The sequence below is a fragment of the Equus asinus genome, chromosome 14, assembly GCF_041296235.1.
Source record: "Equus asinus isolate D_3611 breed Donkey chromosome 14, EquAss-T2T_v2, whole genome shotgun sequence".
Taxonomy (NCBI): Eukaryota; Metazoa; Chordata; class Mammalia; order Perissodactyla; family Equidae; genus Equus; species Equus asinus.
This window is the reverse complement of record NC_091803.1, coordinates 23,238,796-23,253,618: the sequence shown is the minus strand read 5'-3', so window position 1 is coordinate 23,253,618 and position 14,823 is coordinate 23,238,796. Positions and strand designations below refer to the sequence as shown.

The window sequence follows — 14,823 nt, the reverse complement described above, 5'->3', positions numbered from 1 at the left end:
AATCACGAGAACTGGATTCCATTTATTTCTAGACCATTAATACTGGTGACACGGTAACATTTAACTTCTGGGTCTTAGTTATGCTCAGCTGTAAAAACAGCTTCAGAATCAAGCAATCTCTTTAAGGTCCTTTAACTCGAACACTTTTAAAATCCCAAGATCCACGAAGGGATGGAACTCATTCGTTTTTCAGGCGGCCTCATTCCCTACGGGCTGACAACTATCTAGTGGCCCAGTGACTACACTCCCGCAGCCTTGGCGGTCAGCGCCTCCCATTCCACCCTACTACAGCGGCCGAGGGTCAGGCGACACCGAAGGGGCAGTGTCACCCTCCGGCTACCGCGAGTCGGAACCCGGAAGCAGGGACTGACGAAAAGATAAGGAACCACCGGCATCTCCGCCAGCGCCCGAGTCAGTGCCCCAAGCCTGGCCTGGGGGCCGCCTCCTTTCCTTCGCCCTCCCACATCGTCGGTGCTGTCATTCAGGCCAGCCTCGGCCTCGCTCCACCCAGGGAAGATTCTCAACGGAGCCCGCAACAGAATTCTCCCACAGAAGGCCACGGGCCCCGGAAGTGACGCTGGTGCGTGCGTGACGTGAGCTTGCCGCGCCGGGGGCGGGGCGTGGAGAGGGAGGGCGGGCTGGAGGGCGGGTTGTGGACTACCGGAGCCGGGACCTACTCGAGCGACGCGCGGAGAGCGGCGGTCCAGACGCCGGTGGAGCAGTGGATAAGGTAAGGAGCAGACTGATGGGGGCCGAGGGCGGCGCAGTTCTCGGCTCCGGGCAGCGGGGAGGCAGCGCCGTGCTGGCAGGGGTTGCTGGGTCATCCGTCCGTGCCGTCCAGGCGGCCGGGGCCGTTTCGCTTCAGTGCCTCCTGCCTCTCCCCGTCCCAACCCCGGGCCCCCAGCGCGGCCCTGGCCGGCACCAGGCTGTCGCCCGCTCCCTTAATCCCCTCAGTGCTCAGTCTCTGGGTTTCGGCCGCTCGTCACCAAGTTCTCCACGGCCCGGCCCAACTCCGACGAACCGATGCTTATCATTTCCTGGCCGCCTCCTGCCACCCGTGCACCCCTCGCGGGATAGCTTCTCTCTGGCTGGCTCCCTCACTGTCCCGTCCGCGGAGTCCGAGGGGACACCTGTGGTGGCGGCCGATTGGGTCGTGCTCTCGGCCCCTGGGATCGGTCTGGATTGGAGGCTCAGACCTAGATCGCAGTCCCGCCTTGGCAGGGGCGCCGGGACTTCACGAACCGGCGTTGGTCTTGGGCAGGGTGCTGTCTTTCGTGGCGCGGAGACTTGAAGACTCGTCCTAACTTTCGCCCCGTGGCTTAGGGCGAAGTTGTGGGCCTGGGATTAGGAACAGAAGTCCCTGCTTCCTACCCGTCTTGGAGGAGAGCGGAGGTGATGCCCATCACGGAAGTTTAGTAGATAGGGAGGGAAGGACTCAGCTGCTTTAGAGAGTAGGTCATAGACTGGTGGTGTCTCAGCGCTGGTGACCAAACCCTGTGGTTGGAAAGTGTGTCAGTCGGCGTTGGTGGGCTCGTGTTGCCCTTGAGATAAGATGTGCAAATTTGCCAGGACGAGTTTACAGCATCACCTGGTGAGCAGTGTTTTGGATCTGAAGAGTCCTTTTTTTTTTGGTAAATTTAACACTGCTAAAAAAAAAAGTATTAGTTAAAATAGTTGTAGCAAAAAAGCTTGCTGGAAGTGCAAGAAGATTTGATTATATTATTAGTCTATTTCATGATAAATAACAATAACTTTTAGAGAGTTACTGGTTCTTAATTTTGGAGATTAAGAAGTGTTCAGGATTTAAATTTTTACTGACCTTCGAAGCAATCGTGTTTCTTCTCTAGAAGTTAGCCAGTTTTTAGGAGAGAGAGGACAGCAAAGATACTTTCAATACAATGTGGTAAGTAGTGTGAGCAAGGATAGCACACTGAGGAGGGATACTTAGGGACTGCAGGGTGTGAAGGGTGGAGGAAGGTATCAAAGAATACTTTCTGGAAGTGTGTTGAAGGGTGAGTAACATTCAGATTAACAAGGTGGGGTGGGAATTTTAGGGGTAGATGGGTATGTGGGAGTCGGGCAACTGAAGGAGAATTGGCCAGTAACTACCAGGACATGGTTTTTGAGAAGCGAAAAAGTGCAGGGCAGAGGGTGGTGGCAGGTAGGGGCAGAGATGCAGGAGCTTGGACTTTTATCTGATGATGACCGAACTAGAGTTTTAAGGAGGGTCATTGTGTGTTTAAAATGGAATTTTATGTAGATCTTACACACAGGCTGCTACGTGGCTGATGAGGATTGTGCCCAATACAGTGCTTCATTATGTGCTGTCTTGTGTTTTAATCTTTTCTGCTCATTAAATGTTGGAATTGAATTGTATAGTCATTTACTAATTGTTTCTTTGTGTGAGCGTGTCTGACCCTGCTAATTTGTAAGCTTTTATAAACAAGAGTTCTGCTTTTGTCTCTTTGCATTCGCGATCCAACTTGGACATTCACAAGTGTTCCATGAGTACTTGTTGACTTAATGAGAATTCATTGATTTCTGATACTGATTTTCAGTGAAAAAAAGTTCGATCAGTACTCAACATATTTTATTATCTATGTATAGAAGAATTAAGATCCTATTTCATTTATTTGTGTCAGTCTTTGGCTAGAGACACAGAATTTCAGTCCTGACAGGGTGGGTTTAATTTTTGGCACATATGTTAATACTGGTTGCAAAATAAACATCTCTAACAGAGATGACTCATCTCTAAGATATAGGAGAGACCTGTATAACATAACACTTGTCTATTCTGTGACTCAGAATAGAGATGCTATTAAGTAGCTTCCTAACCCATCAATAATGTTATCATACTAAAAACAAGAGTTTCACAGTAGAGGCCAAACATTTTGAAAGTCTTATTAAATGCTCATTTCTATCATAAAGCTTTGTAGAAACATTATGTATGTTGTTTGATGACTGAAATGTCTTGAAATAATCTAGACTATTGTTGAATAAACACTTAGGAGAAACAACAGTTGACTTATCTTTATCCCACTTAATGTTATGTAACTCATATTTTATCTGTTTGATATTTGGATAAAGCTCCTAAAATGTTTTAAGAAAAGGCTGTCCTTTTATGGTGCTGCTTTCAAGTTGTTCTGTGAGATTCCTGTTGTTGATCAAGTTGCTGTTGGTGGGGTAGGAAGTGTAATTTTTGTCCTATAGTAGAACATTTTTTCATGTTTCTCATAGCATAGCTCACTTGTTTATGGTCACTAGAAGGGTGAAGAACTGTAATTACAATCAATTAACTTCATAAATATGTGGTTAAAAGTCGGAAGTTATAATCACAATGGTAAGTATGAGTTCATGAATGGGTAAAATTTTACACACTAAGAAAGTTGTAAGCTTTTTGTTTTCCTCAAAAGGCAGCAAGGAGATTGGTGAAATCCCTGAAGCAGGAATGTGGCAAGAGCCTTTGGGGCTCTAAATTCACCTTAAGGAATGGTTGGCAGCATCCTCTTCTGTGCCAGGCCAGGGCAACTCTGAAGGAATTGTACAAAAATCTTCTAAATCATTTTTGAAGCTAGTCTTTTTAGTTCCAGTTGAGAATAAGGACTCAATTGTAATTGCATTTATGTTGATTTGGTCTGTATTTTCAAACTAAAAATGACTTTTGGGGGATTTTTACATAGGGATATACTTACAATTTTCTGTGTGCTCCAAAGTTAAAAATACCTAATGAAAGTGTTTTATTTTTGTAGGTCCTCTGTTGCTAGAATTTCTAATTTTAGACATAATATTTACTAAAGCATTTTCTTTTTTTTCCTTTTTGAGCACAAAAAAGATAATACCTTTAGAAATTGAACTCATAAAATGTTTATTAATGTTGGAAAAGGCTTATTGTGCTATAATGTCTTTAAGTAGAACGTATCATTTACTTACACATCTTGTTCCAGAAAGGATTTGTAATAACTTACAAAGATACATACGGCACATACTGTTGGTAACTTACAGAAATAAGGGGGTGATGAATTCAGGACGAGGGAGAAAAATTAAGATGGAAACAGGAATGAGATCTGTACACAAAGTTCTTGGACTGAAATCTTAAGTATGTTAGAGTGCCACAAATTTGACTCTGTTTTTTTAGTAGCCAGTTCAGAGAGAAATATAATCAGTTACGTGGTTGAATGATCATAAGACAAAAGGCCAATTTCTGCTTTGGATTCCCAAAGACTCCTTGTATTGTGAAACTCCTCAACTACATCCTTGAGTAAATACGGCATGCATTTCAAAGGGCTGTGTTGTGTTTTACTTTGTTTTTCAGTGAAATTCCTCATTGCCTCGTTGTGTGGGTTGATGACATAAAAACATAATTCAGTAAAAGCAGTTCTGGTGCTGGCAAAATTATGTGGTCTAAGGACTTAGATCTCTAGACTGATTTAATTTAAGGAACTGTTTTTGATTATCTAGATAAGAAGACGGATTTCATGTTCTTCGGGTTTCCTTCCATAACTATTTTGTTTCTCAGTGGAACTTTTATTACGAATTTAGCAGCAGTGGGGTTTGAGTTTGTGTTTCCTGACAAGTTCCTTGAGTACATCTATTTTTTGTGTTGTTGGTTAATCACAGAGCCATGTTTTTAGCAGACATGCTTTATCATGGGGGTTATAAAAATGAAGGAGTCTGACAAGGACAAATATTTATAGGAAAGTCCCCTCACCTCCACACAGAGATGGGCTAAAGGAATACCAAACATTAGACCTAAGATTCCTTCCTGGAAGTGGATTTGGGATATTAGCTCCAGCACAGAGAGCATGGCTTGAAAAGTTCTGGCATATCATTTAATTTTAAGAAGGGAACAGATCCACTCATCTTGGATGGAGCGTCCAGTAAATTGATATATCTGTATTTTGCTCAAGCTAAAATGTTGCCCTTTTATGTAATAATAATTCACATTTATCAAGTGCTAAGGTGGGCCAGGCTCTGTGCTAATAATAAGCTCTTTACTTGGATTATCTCAATGTGATCATCTCCCCTCACCCTGCTTCTTAAAAGGAAAATATAATGAAATGTGATTCAGAACAGTAACTTGTTCCAAGTCATACAAGAGGTGCTGGAGATTTGAACTCAGGTAGTCTGGCTGACTTAGTGTCTGCACCTAACTAGGACTGTGTACTACCTGAGGCGCACGACTCTGGACCCCCAAGATGGAGCTGGACCTGTACAGTTAATAGAAGTAAACACATTGGCAAGTATCAGAACCCACCGTTACAAAAAGCCATTGAACAGTTCTGGATCTTCCCATCCAGAAAATGTGCTGGGAGCTACAAGTTCAGGGCATTTAGCCATAATTTGTAAAGCTGGAGAAAAAATACATCCTCTGGGCATCCTTCAGGACTGGGGAAATGGGAATATTGTTTTATGTGTTTGCATCTAAAATGCATGTTTCTGCTTTCTATTTGCTGTAAATGTGTCTCATGAGATCAGGAAATCCATAATGGTATTTATATAGAGAGTGTGCCATTCTGGAAAAAGAGGTTTATATTTATATTTCAGAGTAAAACTGGAGCTGGTAATGTCACCGCTGTGATTTGGGATAAATTTAAGTTATACTTTTGTAGTGACATTGCTTAGGTGTTTGTGTTTTTAAATCTCATTCTGTGTTTTATTAGGAATTGTATTGCATTGGAGTTGTACAGATAAGTCAGACCGTTATTTATTGTGAGTTTTCATATGAGACTATTCCGGGTAATTCCAGATCATTTTATTTTGAAGTATTATAATTCCTACAGTATACCATGACTTGTGACCTAGCCTGTGAAACTAGAGAATAGAGAACATCCTTATTCATCCTTAATCAGTAAACAGTGGGCGGAACTGTGCTTGTCTAAATATAATTATGTAACGTGGTGGTTCCTTAATTGCATTTCCATGAGCTTTTGACATTGTTTTTTAAATATGGTCCTGAAAAATGAGTTGGGCTAGTGACCAAAGTTTTGAATAGAATATTATAGAAGGAAGCAAATACAAAGTGTGAAAACAAAAAACAAAACTGTAGGCTGATGAAATAGGATGTCTAAAATCCATTATAATTAGCGTCTCAGGAAGTAAAATGCTTGGCTTCTGCTTAGCAAATAAGAGTGTATTTTTTATTTGTATAAATTTATTAGCCATTGCAGTTGGGGTTGTAGTGTGATAAGTATGTAGATTTTATTTGTCTAGGGTTTCAAATGTTGAATAGTCATGAATGGACACATCTTAAATATCATTTATGAGAAATAATCAAATGGCAAAGTGTTTTCATACCCATATGCTAACTGCTGATGCTTCTACAAAACATCGTTATGATGTTACCTGCCCCAGGAAACAGGATGTCTGATTACAGAAACAATATGAAAATTCAGTATTTAAGTCCTTTGAATGTCAGCGGCATTGAGTAGATACCTCTTTCTCCCCAGAGTCTATTCTTGTTCTTGGGCATTTTTGGGGAACAAATTACAGACAGATTTTTGTTGTTGTTGCCCATAAGAGGTTGTAGGCTAATTCCTTAAAGAAGAATTTTTGCCTTTTCAGAACTTTGGTTTAGTAAGTGAATAAATAAATTACACATATATTATAATAAGAGTCTCAACTTATTTCTTTATATATAAATAAAATAGCGCTTGAGAAATAAGTTGAGGTTCTTTTGAAGTTTAAAATTCTTAGTTTCTGGCAGAAAAACTGATCAGGAGGTTGGATTTTAGGCCCAACCAGTTCCACCCCAAACGCAACCAATAATGTTTGTGATGATGAGTCTGCCATTTAGATTATGTGTAATGCAAAGATTTCAATTTTGTTCTTCATTAAATACTTCAGCTGTATTTGGGGAAGAAGAATCTGAGTACTAGAAAATTGCTTTAAAAGGTTTTTTTTCCTCCTTTCTGAGGGTTTAATTTTAGGAAGTATAGTTTTTATAGTTATGAATTTTAGTGACTTTATCAGACTACCCAGTCAGTAAACACTATATCATCTCAGAATGTGTTCTGATCCTTATTAATGTACAGTTGTGTACTGCATAATGACGTTTTGGTCAATGACAGACTGCATACATGATGGTGGCCCCATCAGTTTATAATGGAGCTGAAAAATTCCTATTGCCTAGTGGTGTCATAGCTGGCATACTAGCACAATGCATTACTCACATGTTTGTGGCAAGGCTGGTGTAAACAAACCTACTGCGCTGCCAGTTGTATAAAAGTACACCACATACAATTATCTGCAGTGCTTAATACTTGCTAATGATAATAAATGACTATGCTACTGTTTTATGTTTTTACTGTACTATACTTTTTATCATTATTTTAGACTGTACTCTTTCTACTTATAAAAAATAAAGTTTACTGTAAAACAGTATGCTCTGTTACACTGGCAGCAGCCTCATACATCTCGTGTTTACTGCGTCTCTTGATTGCATTATTTTCTCTTGTGTTTGATTTAATCTTTTGTTTTTTTCATTATGGCCCCTAAGCATACAAAATCCACTGCTAATGTTGCCAGTAAGAGGCCACATTGGGTGATTGACCTGGAAACAAAATTAAAGTGATTAAGGACTATGAAGGTAGAAAATCAGTGGTGGTTATTGCTCACTGGTCAGGCATATCCTATTCCACCATAGCTGTGATCTTGAAGAACAGGAACAGTGACAGAAGCTGTTACAGAATCTGCTTCATTGAAGGCAACAAGACTAACAGAAATTCAAGAAGGGCCTATATCAGACATGGAGAAACTTCTGATGACCTGGATTGAACACCAGGCACAGAAGTGTATCCCTCTCAGCCCCATGACAATCACGGCCAAAGCAAAAAGTTTGTGATGTTGAAAGAAAAGACTGGATCTGACTATGATGTTGAATTTATTGCTAATTGTTATTCATTAAATAATGTGAAAGTGAGTAGTGAGTCTGCAAATGCTGATTTGAAGGCAGCTAAAGAATGTTTGGAAACTCCAGATAAGCTGATTGTGGAGGAAGATTACTTGCCACAGCAAATATTCACTATAGATGAAACCTCCCCATTCTGGAAATGGATGCCTGAAAGGACTTTCATCCATAAGGAGGCCAGATCAATGCCAGGTTTCAAGGCTTTTAAGGACAGGATAATATTCTTTCTTGGGGCACTGTTTCAGGCTACAAATTGAGCCTCTTTGTGATCTGGCACAGTGAGAACCCCAGGGCTTTCAAGCATATCAGTAAGCATACATTGCCAGTGTACTGCAGGACCAAGAAGAAGTCATGGATGACCCAGCTTCTCTTCCAGGATGCCCTCCTGAATTACTATGCCAGTGAAATAGAGAAGTACTGTTTAGAGAATAACATACCTTTCAAGATTTTGCTTATTGTTGGTAATGCTCCCAGACATCCTGCTTTTTTATTAGTGCTCTTCATCCCGATATCAGAGCAGTGTTTCTCTCTCCAAACATCGCTTCTTTGATCCAATCAATGGATCATGGAGTTATAACAGCCTTTAAGACCTATTCCCTGAGGAGGACCTTTGCCCAGCCTATTGCTGCAACTGAGGAAGACACTGAGAAGACACTGATGTAAATGTGGAAGGATTACAACACCTGTGACTACATCAAGAATCTTGCTTGGGCTTGGGGCGATGTCACCAAGGAGTGTATGAATGGCATCTGGAAGAAGGCACTCAAGAGGTTTGTCCATGACTTTGAAGGATTTTCCAAGGAAGAGGAGGCTGCAAAAATCAGCAAGGCTGTGGTTGAGATGGCAAACTTTAAGCTGGGTGTGGATGAGGATGACATTGAGGAGCTCCTAAAGGTGTTTCCTGAGGAATTGACTAATGAGGAGTTATGAGAACTGGAACTCGTAGCTGAAGAAGAGGCAAGAGAACAGGAAATTGCAGGAGAAGAAAAAGAAGAACCTTTAAGAAAATTCACAGTGAAGAGTTTAGCAAAAGCTTTTGCAGACCGCAACAAGCTGCCTAAAGTTTGAAAACATGAACCCCAACACCAAAAGGTTTTCATTAATAGGAATATTCTGGTTATAAGCAACGTGGTACATTATCTGCTTGCAAGCAAATCCATGATGGAAAAAAAAAAAACCCCAATCAAACCACCATAGACATATTTCTGAAAAGAGTGACACTTCCTCAAGAAGAGCCTTAGGCAAATCCTTCAGGTGGTCCTGACGAAGGCATTATTATCATAGGAGATGACAGCTCCACATGTGTTATTGCCCCTGAAGACCTTCCAGTAGAACAAGATGTGGAGGTGGAAGACAGTGCTATTGATGATCCTCACCCTATATAGGTGTAAGCTGATGTGTGTATTTGTGTCTTAGTTTTTAACAAAAAAGTTTAAAAAGTAAAAAAAAATAAAAAATTTTAAAAATAGAAAAAAGCTTATAGAATAAGGATAGAAAGAAAAATCTTTTGTACAGTTGTACAATGTGTATTTTAAGCTTTGTTATTACAAAAGGGTCCAAAAGTTAAAAAAAATTTATTGTGTTTATAAAGTTAAAAAGTTACAGTAAGTTAAGGATAATTTATTATTGAATAAAATATATTTTTTAATAAATTTAGCATAAATGCGCAGTCTTTATAAAGTCTACAGTAGTAGATAGTAATGTCCTGGGCCTTCACATTCACTCACCACTCACTCACTGACTCACCCAGAGCAACTTCCAGTCCTGCAAACTCTTAACTCCATTTGTCTTTTCTCTGCCTTGTTATATTACTGTTTCATCCATTTTAGTTCTACATATATTTTAAGACCTATAAGAAATTATTGTTTTGTATAATCAGTATTCATATACATTTACTTACATATTTACTCTTTCCATTGCTGTTCACCTCTTCCTGTATTTCTGTGTTTCTGTTTGGGATAGGGTAATCTTTTCCGTGTGAAGAGTTGCCTCTGGTATTTCTTCTGATGCAAGTCTGTATGTAATGAAGTCTTTGGTTTTTTGTTTGTCTGAGGTATCTTTGTTTTGCCTTTATTTTTAAAGGAAATAGTCACTGAGCACCACATTCTAAAGGGTGTTTATTTTCTTTCAGCATTTTCAAGGTGTCATTCCATTGTCTTCTGTTTTTTATTATTTCTTTTGAGAATTTAGCTGTTAATTTTATTGTTGCTCCTAAGAAAGTAATGTGTGTTTTTTCCACTGGTTACTTTTAAGCGTTTCTCTTTGTTTTTAATTATCAACAGTTTAATTATCCTATAGCTTTGCATGGTTTTCTTTGTATTTATTCTGCTTGGGGTTCACTGAGTTTCTTAAATTTGTAGGTTGTCTTTTCATCAGTTTTGAAAATTTCATTCTTCTTCTTAATATTGCTTCTGCCCTATTTACTCTCTCCTCTCCTTTTGAGACTACATATCTGGTAGACTTTTTCAGTGTCCTTCATTCTCTTTATACTTTTTCCCCCTGTATTTTCTATTAGTTTTTCTCTCTGTTTCAGTATGGGTATATTTTATTGATTTTGTTTCCAGTTACTAATTTTCTCTTCTGCTGTATCTGGTCTGCTGTTAAATCTACTCTTAGAATTCTTAATTTTAGTTATTATACTTTTCAAATCATTTGATTCTTATAGATTCCAGTTCTCAGTTGAAGTTCTTCATCTTTTTATGTGTTCTTTTCCCTTTTTTAAATAAGAAATTTAAATAACCATCATTATTTTAAAGTCTTTCTTTTGACTTAAGTGTCTGGGTCATTGGAGCATCTGTTTCTACTGTCTGTTTTTTCCTTTTCTTTTTCAGTTATATGAATGCTGGGTGCTGTGAAGAAAATGAAGCTCCAGTGATGCTATTCTTTTTCAGAAAGGAAATCTCCCCTTGCTTTTGCTAGCCAGGTAGAGTGGGGGCCCATCGTCTAATACTGTTATGGACTGAGCTGATGGTTGAGGTTGTGTTGCAGATTCAATAAGGCTGTGTTTTCCTCTAGTTTGCCTTTTACTACTAGCAAGTAGCCATCTGGGGCTTCCAACTAATTTTCTAGTGAATTCACAGGGGCCCCTCCCCCTGATGGCTTCTATACTGTAATCTTTGTCTCCTGAGAATAGTGAGATTGCTGAAAATTCTACTCTTGATTTTCAGAGGCTTTCAGTTTTTCTTTTGAAGCCTTCTCTCTGCAGCTGCAGAATTTAGTCAGTGTCTTTAGGGGAAAACCAGCCTTGTGTCAGGCTCTTTTCTTCGACTCTCCTCTTTCACTGAGATCTTGGCTCCTTCAGTGTTGCTTTTCATCTCTTCCAAAAGCACTCTTGGTTCCTCTGCCTAAGGAAAGTCTGGATTCTCAGCCTTTTGCCCCAGAACCAGCAAATGCACTTTGGGAAAAAGTGTCTGCAGATTGTCATCTTGTTTCTCTGCAGTTCCTCTGTTTTTCCAGAATCTAGACCCCTCTAGTCTTGGTTGCTTCAACTGCTTTCTGATGCCTTTAAACATTGATTTAAAAAATGTATCTAACTTTCCTAGTTCTCAGCAGGAGTGTTAGTGGCCATAAGCTGCGTTATCATATTAAGAAAAGAGAGTCTCCCACTAGGAATGAAGTCATGAGAAGAAATTAATCTTTAATAATTGTAGTGCTTACTTTATAGCAGTGGTTCTCAAAGAGTAGTTCCTAGCTGCATCACGTGGGAATTTGTTAGAAATGCAAATTCTCGGCCCCTACCTTAGAAACTCTCGGTTGGGGCCCAGTACTCTGTTTTAACAAGTCCTCCAAGTGATACTGATGTGTGCTTAAATTTGAGAACCATTGCTTTATAAGTTAGTTGTTTTGCTACTTAATTTTCTACTCCTACCTTCTTTGGGACCTGGAGAGTGTATAAGGGACAAAAGTGAAAGAAAACTGTCTATGCAGGTACTTTGTCAATCTTCTGAATAAATCTTTTGATAAATTTAGAAAATATCTATCGAGTACTCAGTCTGTTCCTGGCAGTATGCTATGTGTCTATGAACATGGAGTGACACCTAAGCAAGTAAGTGTAACAGGATGTGAGTACTGTTATAGCTGTATTTATAAAATGCTGTAAGAACCAGAGAGATAGGATTATTCTGTCAGTGGGGAAAGGGGAGTCAGATATTATTTGAATAGGGTGGACAAATAGAAGGGTATTGCTGGGCTTGTTCATAAATAAGACAACCATGTAATTTATTTTCCAAAGCGGGCAACTTTTGAGAATCAAAGCAGTGCTTTTATGCCAGGACAACAGGCGTAAGCCAGGACTGTTCTCACTCACTGGGGTATATGATTACCCTTTTTGTAAAGAGCAAGTGATGCTGTGAACCCACAATTCTATGTCAACTTCTGGAAAACTCATTTCTTTTAATTATTAATAGAGTTTACAACAATTCTTAATGGATGGTTTATTAGCTTCCTAGGGCTGCCGTAACACATCATAAACTGGGTGGCTTAAAACAACAAACTTACTCTTTCACGGTTCTGGAGGCTTCAAGTCTGAAATCAAGGTGTCAGCAAGGCCATGTTTTCTCTGAAGACTGTGTGGAAGATGAGTGCTGGCAGTCCTTGGCTTGTAGCTGCTAGACTCCATTCTCTGTCCCCACGGCCGTAATGCCTCAGTGTCCGTGTGCCTCTGTGTCTCTCAGAGCCTTCTTATATAAGGACACCACTCATTGGATTTAGGGCCCATCCTAATCCATTATGACGTTATTTTAACTAATTACATCTGCAAAGACCTTATTTCCAAATCAGTTCACATTCACAGTATTGAGGTTCAACCTATCTTTGTAGGGGACACAATTCAACCCACAACAGATGGGATGGTTTTAGCAGCTTTTGAAAGTTTCTGCAGTTTGATTGGATTACACTTTTTTTTTTTAAAGATTGGCACCTGAGCTAACAACTGTTGCCAGTCTTCTTTTTTTTCCTGCTTTTTCTCCCCCAACCCCCCCCCCCCGCCCAGTACATAGTTGTATATATATATTTTTAGTTGCAGGTCCTTCTAGTTGTGGCATGTGGGATCGCCTCAGCGTGGCTTGATGAGCGGTGCCATGTCTGCGCCCAGGATCCGAACTGGGGAAACCCTGTGCCGCTGAAGCGGAGCATGCAAACCCAACCACTCGGCCACGGGGCCGGCCCCTGGATTACATTTTTGTTACTCATAAGGCACTTCTCAAAGGCTTAAAACATAATACAAATATTTATTTGCTGAGCCATCTAACAAATCTGAATAAATACATTTTCAATCCAGACAATTGCTTTTTGTATTTCTCTCATCTCATAGATGTGTGTATATGTATCACTTTGCACAGCTTCAGCAAATGGCTGAGGATGAAATGGCTGCTGCAAAGCTTAAAACTGAGGTATAACTTTGGGGAAAAAACCGTTAATGGTTGAAACCACCTTATATATTGCAGCTCGTTATTACATTTTTTTCTCTTGCCTTTTTTTTTTTTTCTCTGAGGAAGACTGTCCTATGCTGACATCTGTTGCCAATTTTCCTTGTTTTGCTTGAGGAAGGTTTGCCCTGAGCTAACATCTGTGCCAGTCATCCTCTGTTTTGTATGTAGGTTGCCACCACAGCTTGGCTGATGAGTGGTGTAGGTCCGCACCCAGGATCCAAACCCGCAAACCCGGGCTGCCGAAGTGGAGCATGTGAACTAGGCCCTGGGGCTGGCCCCTTGCAGCTTATTACTTTAAGTGGAGTTGAGACATCATTTTTGGTCTGTTACTTATGGAATAAATTGACCAGTTGGGGAATTGGCTGCTTCTGTGGAAGAGAGAGTAGAGCGTAATAGGAAGTAAACTAGAGCAGCCAGATGATTTTGCATGTAATTTTGAGTTATTAGCCTGGGAAATGGCATGCTCAGGTTGGAGTCATAATTTCACTTAACTGAAGAGAGTGCAATTTAGTATGATAGAAGATTGTTGTCTAGAACTCATTCTTCAAGAATGCTGCTCTGCTGGCTCAACTCATTCCAGCAGCATGAATCTGCATTATGTTGCAAGGGTTTGATTATCATTTGGAATTATTTGGGCAGGCTAGTGTTGGATACTTTGTTTTGTTACATTTAACATCAAAACTCGGCTGTTGATTCTCTGTGACATTCACTTTCATTTTGGAAGCAACATCTTTAATGATGTGAAAGTTGGTGAAACTTGGATACAGAGTTAAAACACTAAGTCCTTGATTAAATGGTGTCTTCATAACACATAAACTCAAGGACTAAAAGATAACAAAAAGAGCACATATAAAAGATGGCGGAAAAATGAGCAAAGAAGATGAACAGTTAAATTCTTCAAAGAAGATAGACTAGTAGTGGCCAATAAATATCTATAAAAATGGTTAATCTCCTTAAGGAAATGCATTTAAAATGAAATGATTTATGTTTTTGCCATTCAGATCACCAAAAATTAAAGATTCATAATGCAATGTGTATGAGTTTGTGTGAAAGCAGGTTCTTTGGTACACTGTAGGTGGGAAGGTAAAGAGGTACAACCTTTTTATGAGGTCAGTTTGGTAGTATACTATCAAAACTTAGTTTAGTATCAAAATTTAAAATGCGCACACTCCTTTGACATTCCATTTCTGTTTCTAGGAAGCTATTCCCGTTTCACGAATGGTCTGCTCATTCTCTTATCCTGCACTTCAGAGATTTACCAGTTCTTTTTATTTTTTTATTTATTTTTTTATTGAGTTATTGATAGGTTACAATCTTGTGAAACTTCAATTGTACATTAATGTTTGTCAGTCATGTTGTAGGTGCACCATACCAGTTCTTTTTATTGATATAATTTCTAAATATGATAAAAGACTTCATTCTCCTATTTATTTAAAGTATTTTTCATAGTCTCTTATTTGCCTTTCTATTTTGGTTCTGAGTGGGGCC

The 14,823-nt window shown here is 39.6% G+C and overlaps 1 protein-coding gene across 7 annotated transcripts in view; it reads left to right on the top strand.

The window, feature by feature from the left end:
- The first annotated feature begins 579 nt into the window (after positions 1 to 579).
- Positions 580 to 14,823, top strand: part of RABGEF1 (RAB guanine nucleotide exchange factor 1) — a 73,602-nt gene continuing 59,358 nt past the window's right edge. For 2 of the 7 annotated variants that reach the window (XM_070484495.1, XM_070484491.1), the window contains exons 1-2: positions 641 to 730; positions 10,738 to 10,829. The gene's annotated coding sequence lies outside the window, so the exon portion shown is untranslated. Of the gene's footprint in view, positions 731 to 10,737; positions 10,830 to 14,823 lie in introns of all 7 variants that reach the window. The other 5 variants (XM_070484494.1, XM_070484492.1, XM_070484493.1 and 2 more) reach the window with 4 other exon arrangements.